Source organism: Panthera pardus, unplaced genomic scaffold (assembly GCF_024362965.1).
Source record: "Panthera pardus isolate Hobbes unplaced genomic scaffold, ASM2436296v1 HiC_scaffold_19, whole genome shotgun sequence".
Classification (NCBI taxonomy): Eukaryota; Metazoa; Chordata; class Mammalia; order Carnivora; family Felidae; genus Panthera; species Panthera pardus.
In genome coordinates, this window is record NW_026526754.1 from 5602503 (window position 1) to 5613761 (window position 11259).

Consider the following 11259-nt stretch of genomic DNA (forward strand, 5'->3'; position numbering starts at 1 on the left):
ATTAATTTGGTTAAGCTACTACAAGTCTGACATCTAAGTAAGTGACACATAACTGTTCTTACACAGATATCAAATAGCCTATGAACCATACGTTCCACACCTCTTAGAATGACTAGTCGATGTGTTTTTGTGAATAGATTGGGGACCCAAATAAACTGTTCCTGTGTCCACAGTGAAGAACATCATTGCTCTTGTACAATATATTATTTGCAAAAAGAAATATACCTGGAGCTTCTCTTTCAGAGGGCCAAGTGTGTTCTGCGTGGATTTAGATTTCCTTACATATTATTGCTTAGATGAGCCGCCAGAACGCTCACATTTTCTGAAGGAAGTAGAGAAGCAGGAGTGGTTGCAAAGGGAAATTCATGCCCCAACTGGGCTGGGACTCATCAAAGGGCAAAGCTTTCCTGGGGCTCCAGACAGCTTCTCATCAAGATGCCCTGGAACTCTCCCAGCTTTGCTTCAGATGTTCCAAGCTCATTTTGGTATGTGCATTTACATCTTCTCTGTCTTCCTCAGGGGACATGGTTTAAAGTAAGGAGATTGTGAATTTGAAGTTTTGGAGCTCAGCTTGCCGACATTCCTCTAGAGGAAATCGTGGGGCAGAATGACAGGATCACTCCCTAGGGTTTAAGTACAAGGAAACAAACCTTCCTTCCCGCCCCACTTCCACCTCCAGTATCCATGCACTACGCACGTGCACAAACACACACACACACACACACACACACACACACACACACACATAACTTCAGGCAAATCGCTGAAATTATCCCAGACTTATTTATTCACTGTCAAAGGCGAATAGCAATGCCCAGACTCTATTGGGATGGGGGGGGGGGGGTACGACAATTAAGCACAAAATACCAAACATGGTACCTGAGACATACTCAGCATTCAATCCTTTTTTAAAAAAAATAAGAAATATAATTGCATGACTGGATACTTTAGGAACCTGCTGAGATTGTCCTCTCTCCATGAAGGTCTCTGTAATTTCTCCAGCTGAAAGTTTGTGTCTTCTCCAAGGCTCACTTAGGACTCTGTTGGTTTCTGGGCAGACACAGTCACTATTTATTTCTTATTTGTGGTATTTGGTGTGTGTGTGTGTGTGTGTGTGTGTGTGTGTTTATGTCCCAGTGTCTGTGTGTGCATTGTGTTTATGTCTGTGTTTCTTGTTGGACATTTCAGTCCTTAAATTTGCTAGTCCCAGACAGGAAATGTGGCTTTGTCTCTTGATCTCTGTGCTTGTCCACAGGAAGGATTAAGGATTATTTATCACCATGTGAGAGCTATTATTGTGTTCCAGGCTACTTACTAAGTGAGTTACTTTATACATGGTATTTTATTTAGTCTCCATAACATCTCTAGGAGATAGGTTTCATTAACTGCATCCTTGTAACCACGATTTATATAGTCAATCAGACTGTAATGACTTCCACCCCCCTACTGAGCAGATGAGGAAACCAAGGTTCCGAGGGCTTAAGTGGCTTACTGGGTTTCACACACCTGTGGAAGTGATGGATCTGGGACTTAAACCCGCTGTCTTGTAACTAACTCAGGCTCTGAAATCTAATTAACCAATTGCTCCCATGGTGAGGCCTCCAAACCAGCAGTATCAGCAACACAAGGGAAGGTGTTAGAAATGCAAATTCTTGGGCCCCTAGCCCCAGATCTGTGGAATCAGAAATTCTGGGGGTAGGTTCCAATAGTCTTTATGTAACAAGCCTTTCAGCTTAGGTTTGGGAACTCCTGCCCTAAAGCATCAAACCAGGCCCAGGCCTAGAAGTCAGGGCCAGGAGGGTGCCATGGTGGGTCACAGCAGCTCTGGTTCTGGTTTGAATTCCAAGCCAAGAGCTTCTCTGCTTTCTAACCATGTGCCTCCAACTATGTTTTTCATCATTCCTGTGTTCCAATTCCCTCCTGTGTAAAGTGCCATAATGACAACAAACCCAGGTCACTGTGAAGATGAAAAATGTTGGTAAAACATTTAACCCAATATCTGACACATAGTAGGGACTTGGTAAGCGCTATTTGTCGTGATTATAATTTAAAGACCTAAGATTACTTTTCCAACATAGTTCTTCAGGATCCAACTCAGAGTCTGAATTGTTTTGTTTGCTTTTTATTTTTTATTTTTGATAGAAGACAAAATGACTTGGGGTTCGCCTTGCTTGAGCTCATAATTTTCCTACTTGTGCTGTGTCAGTCTTCTAAGGATTTCCAGTTGTTTACCCCTCTCCTGAATTGCCTACCCTTTCTTGAAGGGTGTGACTTAAGTGCTTTTCCTAGAGAAAGGTCTGCTGTAATATGATCTCAAAGTCAGCCTGGAATCTGTCTGCAAATTTGAGTCATGAACCTTAGGCATGTTTAACATGTGGAATCTTCTTTTACCTTATATGCAGAAAGAGGGGGAAATTATCATGGGAGGAGATGCTAACATTTATTGAGCATTTACTGTGTCCCAGACATTCTTCCAAATATTTTCTATGTTAGCTCATGCAAGCCTCAGTTTACCTGTGAGGTAGGTAGTAATACTGTCTCCTGTCACAGAGAAGTCATACAAATAAGAGTGGAATCCACAAAGTCTGACTACCAAGCAAGAATTCTTTTTTTTTAAAGAGATCCCAGTATAATTAACATACAGTGTTATGTTAGTTTTGGATGTACATTAATTAAACAATTCTATACATTACTCAGTGCTCAACATGAGAAGTGCACTCTTGATCTCCATCACCTATTTCACCCATTCCCCCACCCACCTCCTCTCTGGTCTGGTAACCATCAGTTTGTTCTCTCTACTTAAGAGTATGTTTTGAGGTTTATCTCTTTTCTTCTTTGTTTGTTTGTTTTGTTTCTTAAATTCCACATATGAGTGAAATCATATAGTATTTCTTTCTCTCACTGACTTGTTTTACTTAGCATAATACCCTCTAGATCTATTAGTGTTATTGAAAATGGCAGGATTTCATCCTTTTTTTAAAAGTTTATTTATTTATTTTGAGAGAGAGAGAGCATGCAAGCATGGGCAGGGGAGGGGCAGAGAGAGGGAGAAAGAGAGAATCCCAAGCAGGCTCTGCACCATCAGCACAGAGCCAAAAATGGGACTTGAATTCACAAACCATGAGATAATGACCTGAACAGAAACCAAGAGTCAGATATTTAACAAGCTGAGCCACCTTATCCTTTTTTATGACTGAGTAACATTCCATTGTGGGGTGTGTGTGTGTGTGTGTGTGTGTGTGTGTGACATCTTCTTTATCCATTCATCTATTAATGGACACTTGAGTTGCTTCCATTTCTTGGCTGTTGTCAACAGTGCTGCAATAAACAACTCAATGAGTTGCTGAGTGAAATAAGTAAAACACAAAATGGTGCCTGGCACATGAAAGTGCTTATTAAATATTAGTTGAAGCAATGAATAATGATAATAGTAATAATATTAAAGACAATCATCAACAATGCTAGAGATTTTGTCATTTGTTACAGGTGGGATTGAATCTCCTGAGAACCAGGTAAAGAGATCTCTGTCTTGCCCGTGAGTTCAGCCAGCACTTAGAGAAGACTTCTCTCTCTTCCCCCCTGGTGAACCACTGGTGTCATTAGGAAACAGTTAACACACATCATCTTTCTTAGCTATTTTTGCTGCCTGCCATCTGGAGTGCCTCAGCTCTCTTGGATGTGTTCACACTAAATCAGCAGATGAAAGCATTAACTAATTTCTCCATTTCAGATCTGCTCATTTGGGTTACGATGACCTTTAAAACTAGTGTCATCCACCTCATAACCATGTGCCATATGTTGGATGTCAGATAATAAAGCATATTTAAACTTAGCAGCCTCCATAACACCTTATGGCTGACTGGCAAGTAATTAATGACTTCCTTACCAGCATCTTCTGGGCTAAGGCTGACAAGGCGTTTTGTTTGCCACTTAGTGTCCGTTTGCATTGGAACCTTTTCAAACATACTCCAGGGAGATTTCATTGTATACTGAGCTTCCCCATTCACTCTTGGCATTTGAGGCCAGGACACTTCCTCCCAAGACACTTATTGCCATGCAGAAGAATATACTAGATGTAGATCCCTAAGTGCTACATGTTTTACATGGGTTCTCATTCATTGCTTATGGTCATCTCACAGGACAAGGGTTTCTGTACCCATTTACACCCACTTAGCAGACAAAAAGAGTGAGGATCAAAGAGGCTGAGCAATTTCCCCAGTTCATGGAAGGGCTTTGATTTGAACCTACATTGCTGACTCCTAATGCTATGACTTCATTTTCATTTATTTACCTTTTCACTGAAATGCAAGATATTATGTTGACTGTCTTCTTGTCATGCTCAGAGAGTCAAGCTCTGCTCACATTCATTTCTGAATCCCAGTATCTCCAGTCTCCTTCCAGTTCAACACTTCCATCACCCCGAGGGTCCACGTAGAGACAAATGAGCAGGGATTCTGACAGTTATCTTGTCCAGGATTCATGTTTCTTCCAACAGCCATTCATTCACAGCCTCAACCAGTAAGCCATGGCTAGACTCCTCTGCACACCAGGAGATTTATCAGAAATCTTAAATCACACTATTTTATTAACTACATACGAGGAACAAATATTAATCAATTTACCCTTTCTGAGCCTTAGATTTCTAGGGACTATCCTTGGTCCCAATGAAAGTAACTTCCAGTCTTTAGAAGACGTATTTTGAAGTGATTACCTGGGAATGAAGGGGAACCAAGGGAAACCATGCATATATCCAGCTGCCCAGATATTCAGATACTCCATAATGCAGGTGAGACCAATAGAATTTGAATGGGAGAAGAACTGAACAGCACCGTGTTCCCAGAACCTCCTACAAGTCCATGTCTTTAACTATAGAGTTAAGCAGGGTTAAAGGTAACAACCCAGGCCTCTAGGAGTCATAACTTATCTGAGTTCAGTTGTAACACATTGGAGACCTCTCAAGATAAGAGAGCCAGTGGGGGAGGCTAGGGATGGGCACACTAGCCAAGCAATAATGTGAGTAAGGTAGGTCAAGCAATCCAAGTCACCATATCCAAGGAGGTGGGAAAACCTGGGATGTGGTTCCATTATTGTTAATGCTCCATAGATTCCCTCACTGGGGAGGGTGACACAGTACTAGTCTCAAATTTGTTCTCAGGTTAGAGCACATTATATGCCCACAGACACAAAGTAGTAGGGAAAATATGGCACATAGCCCTCTGTTCTGAACTTTCCTTAACCACTTTTAAAATAAATTATATGTTGAAATTAACAGGAATATAGAAAAGGAACAGTAACTATATATGTGTGTGTGTGTGTGTGTCTGTGTCTCTGTGTCTGTGTGTGTGTGTGTGTGTGTGTGTGTGTGTGTGTATACACGTATATATATTTTAACCAAAAGGCTTCAAAATACTTTGGTCATTTCAGTGGACTTTCAGGCTATGCCTCCAGACCTCCCAGGGTATGATTTTTCATTTAATCTGTAAGAGTGATAGAGAACTTTGATGAACCATGATGTTGCTTACCTGCCCTTACAAACCCACTTGAAATTCTGTGGGTGAAAATCCCTGTAGGGTTTTTTTTTTTGTTTTAGAACTTCTCACAATTTTCATTCTTCTACCATACTGATCTCTTTAGTTGATGAGTTTTTTTCCATCTAAAGTGTAAGCTCCAGGTAAGCAGAGATCTTGTCTATCTTGTGCGTGGGAACACAAAGAGACCATTTTACCCAGAGTGTTGCCACATCTACCCATCCTGGAGTCCAGATAAAAAGGGTCTTCTGTAGGTAATCTTTTCACTCCAAAAGTGACATGGCCATGGCCATGGTCAGCAGCAAAGACATTTGGTGAGCATCAGCCAGTGGCTGGGAGTAAAAAATAAAGATGAACTACCTATGGCAAAATGAAGACTCCCAGACTGTGGTGTATCAAGTTCACTTGCTTATAGTTCTTGATTGACTTCTCTGAAGTTTGACCTAGAGACTCAGTGGAGCAAGACTTACTTTAGAGAAGCTCCCTAATACCTTTAGGGAGTACCTGGGGACAGAAACAGACTGACACTAAGCATTAACCTAAGAACCTGCTGAGATGTGATAGAGTGTAGGGGAAGGGAACCTTGGTCCACAGGATTTGCCTATTCCACCCTAGACCACTTCATAAAAGAAAATGCCTACCCCACTTCCAGTGAGATCTTGCTTCCTCCCCCTAGTTCATATGAAGTATTTAATTAAATCCAATCACATTGAAATGTTGCATTTCAGATTCCACTTTTCACTTCTTCATTTACTTTCTGGTATAAAGACGCTCTGGGTTTTATTTAGTCAGACGTCTAACTAGAAATTGCACTTTTCAGAAAAGATAAAAAATAATGATCATCTAATTCCCTATTTTCTACAGAGCCACTTAACTTTCAAGTACTCAGTACTAATCAATAAAAGCCTTTCATCACAAAACCCAATAAGCAAGATCAAATTCAAGGGAAATGCTCAAAAGAGAGCATGGTTGGCACCCAAACCATTTTGTGAGGTCAGAATCACTTTTCCACATGAAGCTATTTCCTACTTATGGCCCGAAGCCATGCCACCTCCTGCTCTCTGATCTCTCGCTTTCAGAAGCTGAGTCCACTGGGTGTCCTGCTGAGAACACAGGGTCTACTGTGATCAGCATCTGGTGAAAATCTAAAACTGGAACTGACACCAGATACATTGTGTTACCTGCTTGATGCCCAATTCAAGGGCTGCTTCTCATCCAGGAGAACTTGCACCCATTGGTTTAGAGAAGAAAGCAGATATGAAAAACGATGTTAAGATTCAGTCTCCGATGACGTTAAGGTGGCATTTGGACCAAGATTTTCTGAGCTCGTTCCCTATACCTCCTTCCTTTTCTCTACCCCCTCCAGGGAAGATGAAAATATGGGGAATAGGAGAAACAAAAGTGGAAGAGCCCTAATATTCAGCTGGGCTTGAACCCCAGATCTCAGTACAGAAAACTCTGGTAAGCTAGATTGCAGTTCAGGGTCAATATTAGCCTTTCCTCCCACCTTAAAATCTAGCCTTTGAATATTACCATCCACGATTCAGTCACATGGAAAGAAAGGACAGAAGAGTGAGAGAAAAATCTTCCAACAAATGTAGACCAATTAGTTAATTAAAATTTGCTCATTGATAGTAGGATTCAACTATTACCTCTATGAAAATAGTAAACTGATGTTTGGATTCAACTCTTCTATGAAGAAAACTTTCCTGTAGTATAGGTGAAACTTAATGAATACTTGTTAATTTATGTGTGAATGTGTGAGAAAAAGAAATTATAGATATACAGATATATTCCTCTCATAAACTATTTTAACCCAAATTGGAAACACATTACCACAACTAAAACATTAATAATTCCTTGAAACATATCCAAAGCACAATTTATTGTTAAATAGATGTTTTTCTTTATTTACTTTCTGTGTTATATTTAAAAAATACTAGCAAAGGTTGTAGAATTTTGCTCTAAGTAAAAATCCATGGGTATCAGCAAAAATATACATAGGTAGAAAACTGTTAAAATATAAGTAGTATCACCAAATGAACAACAGTCCACAGTTAAAGGTCAGATGTCAGTGTAATATTAATAGCAATATAAATGCTTGCAGAATTGTTTTAATGTTTATTCCAAGAGAACTCAGAAATGGGTTATTGTAAATTGCAATACAAAATTCCTAAAAATTATTAGCTCCCAGGCTACTTGGAACATTTTTTTTTTCTTCAGATCAAGTCTAGAAGTCAAAGTAAAGGAAATCACTCATTTCCAAAGACCTCAATCCCAAAGTCACTGCTTGTTTAAGAGAACAGGAACAACCAATGGCTTTGGATTGGACTTATCCATGTGAATCCATCCACCACTGAGTATCACAGCCCATGCCAAGTAGGTTGTGGGCAGTATTTCAGTGCACTTTTAAGATGACCAAAATACTCCTGATTGAAATCTAATACAATAACTTCACTCTTTCCTTCTAGAACCTGGACTTATGAAGCAAATAACCAACTTTTCCCCCCAAAATTGATACTTCATGAAGGAGAACTCTAGGAATCCCACCCACAAGAAGTCAAAATACTGATCCTTCTTACCTTATTAGCCTATTTACAATAGCGAAGTTATAAATTCTTTAATTATAAAACTTCACCTTGCCAGCCATCCTGCATCAACCCCAGAGGTCAACCAGAGGTTGCTCTTCCAAAAAATGGCCATTAAATTTGATCCACTTATTTGGAAAGAGCATCACTGTTGTCTAGATTTGGGGACGTTGCCTTGTTTGTTGAGTAGCCTCCAGGTCTTCCATGCGTCAAATGTTTATTAGTGAAAAATAAGTGAATGAACAAGTAAATTACCTTAAGTTTGGTGGGAAGGGTAGAAATCATGGAAACAAACAAAAAAGAACCTGTCCCTTTCTAAGAAAGATTTTGACATTTTATTTTGAACAAGTTTAGAGCTGGATGCTTGGTTTTGTAACTGTGGGCTACAGTTTCCATCATCCACTGTAGAGAACTCTCGTTTTACCAGATCTTATTTTGACTTGAAACGTTTCATGATAGGTTTATGGCATTCATTTCCTCCTCTTGGGTGCCTGGTCCTTATATGTGTTTTCTTCAGAGGGTAAATCAACTTGCTAGGGCCAGATAGAGTATCGGATACTTGACCATAAGAAATGGTCTTAAGCAAACAGACTAAGAGGGATTGTGGCCCACCATGGAATACCCCCTCTGCCAGGTTTTAATGCTAAAAGCCACCAGAACACATAAGTAGTCAGCTTTTAAAAATAAAGGAGTTTTAATTAAATGATTTCTCAGAGCCTTATTGCTGACACCATCACTTCTATTTCTAATGGATTTTGAGACTTGTTGTTCAGAAGTTAATCCTGTTAATAAGATTCGATTTTCTTTTTGCCTTAATAGTGTACTTTGAAATACTTATGAGGAAGCCAGGGCATATGTGGTGTGCTGGACTGGCGGGGCTCTGTGTATAATCTTAGCAAATGAGACTAAGAGGAGAATGGAGATAAAAAGGGGAAAGATTGACTTCTTTGCAATTTAGAAAAGAAAGTAGGCTGTTGTTTCCTTCTATGGGTCCAGTGAAATTCTGTTCAATCTGGGATGCAAGTGTTACAGTCAATGGCCTTTAACCTGAAAGGGACCAGCCAACTCCCTTCTAACAATCTAACTGCTTAATAACTGCATAAATGATTGTACATTTGATTAAAAAGAAAAAATTTCCTGGTGCAAAGCAGACCTGCCCATTCTCCAGATTTTCTTCTGATGAGATTTCCCTAATGAGCTTTAATAGTCCTTTATGTTTAAAACCTTTTTTGACTACCTTAGAGATATAAAATCTATGATTGTAACATAGAATCCAGAAACACTTCTGTTTTATGTACCTCTTATTCATCATAGATATAGTATTATGAACCTGCTATGTGCAGGGTGCCTGGATGGCTCAGTTGGTTAAGCAACTGACTTTGACTCAGGTCATGTTCTCATGGCTCATGAGTTCAAGCCCCATGTCAGGCTCAGTGCTGATAGCTCAGAGCCTGGAACCTGCTTCAGATTTTGTGTCTCCCCTCTTTCTGTCCCTCTCCCACTTGCTTGCTCTCTGTCTCAAAAAATAAACATTAATTTTTTTTTAAACAAAAGAAACTACTATATGCAAGATAGTGGATGAAGAGTTAAAAAACCAACCAGAATTTCATTTGGATATTTGAGGATAATAGTGGAAAGGGAGGGCATGTCAGGTGAGGGCCTGCTCTAAGTAAGGACATTGTACTGTCATAGGGGAGGCAGGCTTTGAGGATGAGTCTGCATCTGGACTCCGTGTTCATGAAGGAGAGTATCTGGAAAGCAATCTGAAAATTAATCTAGAGCAAGAAGGTAAAGGTCTTGAATGCCAGGCTAAGAAAACATGGGCTTTATTCTGTAGACAGTGAGAAATGCTGCATTTTGGTAGGGAGGGGAGCAGGGGAAATTTATTGTTCAGGCTAGTGCTTGAAAACACAGTGAAAGTTTTGAATTAGGGAATATTTTCTCACGCTTTAAAAACATTGTTTCCTAACTTTCCCAGAATTATAATATATCTGGTTATTGTTGATGCTCTACTGAACTGAAAACTTTTATTAGTATTTGTGTTTTCATTTTATAAAATTATCATAACTGATGGATTTACGGTTCTGAAACAGTAACCAAATTTTAATAATGAAGCCATTAATACATACCTTGGCTTGAGGGTATGATATTTGTGACAATGTAATATTTGCTCTGAAAGTAGGAATCCCCAAACTAATATATTTATATCTCCATGTAAGTTGCACAAATGTCTCCCCAGCTAGCAGCACATTGTGTTGTCTTGACAGAGTTCTTCCACTGATGTTGGTGCTTTCTCCCTCTTTGCAGGAAGAAAAAAGGAATGTTTAAAATATAAAAGAAATTAATTATCAAGGTAATCTTGAGAGACTTAAAAAATAATTTAAGAAGGAATTTCAATTTGAAAAGCTCACTGTTCCTGGTGCTTCTCTGCAAAGGCTTCAGCGTGTGTATGTGGGTTTCCTAAAACTCACTGCTGCATTTACATTTAAATGAAAATGCAGACATACATGTTTGACAAAGACCATGTACTTATGCACCTTAAAACCATTCTTTCATAAAAGGAACAGAAAACATCCTGCTATGCCAATACACCAAGATACCAATTTATTCTTTGTGGAAAAAAATAGCATATTATACATCAGTCTGGAATATTTATTGTTTACTTTCCATGTATTTGTCTATATATCTATTTATATTTAGTTTATTCATTATTTTGCTGGACAGACATATATGTTAAGAGTCAGCCTCCTGAAGAAACAAATGGCTGAGGTGTGTATTCTTTTAATTACTGACGGTGAAAACTGAGAAAACTTTGAGGTTTGTTTTGACTGCACTCTGCTCTCCTGACTGCCACCATTCTTGTTTTCATGAAACTGAGACCCACATGGTCACATGACTTACCCTGACTTGTGCCCCATGTGACAGTGCTGGGATTTGGAATTATGTCTCTTGACTCCTCACCAGTGCTCATTTTTGACATGTTTCTTGCATGCTCACTTAAGATACTTATTGGGAGAATGTCAATAGCATCTGAAAAGGATCTTCTTCAGAAAAGGATCTTACCCATCCAAGATCTTTCCGCTTGTCATAAGCCAACCAGTGTCCTAGGTTGGGGATGACATGGACTGGGGGATGTGAGCAAT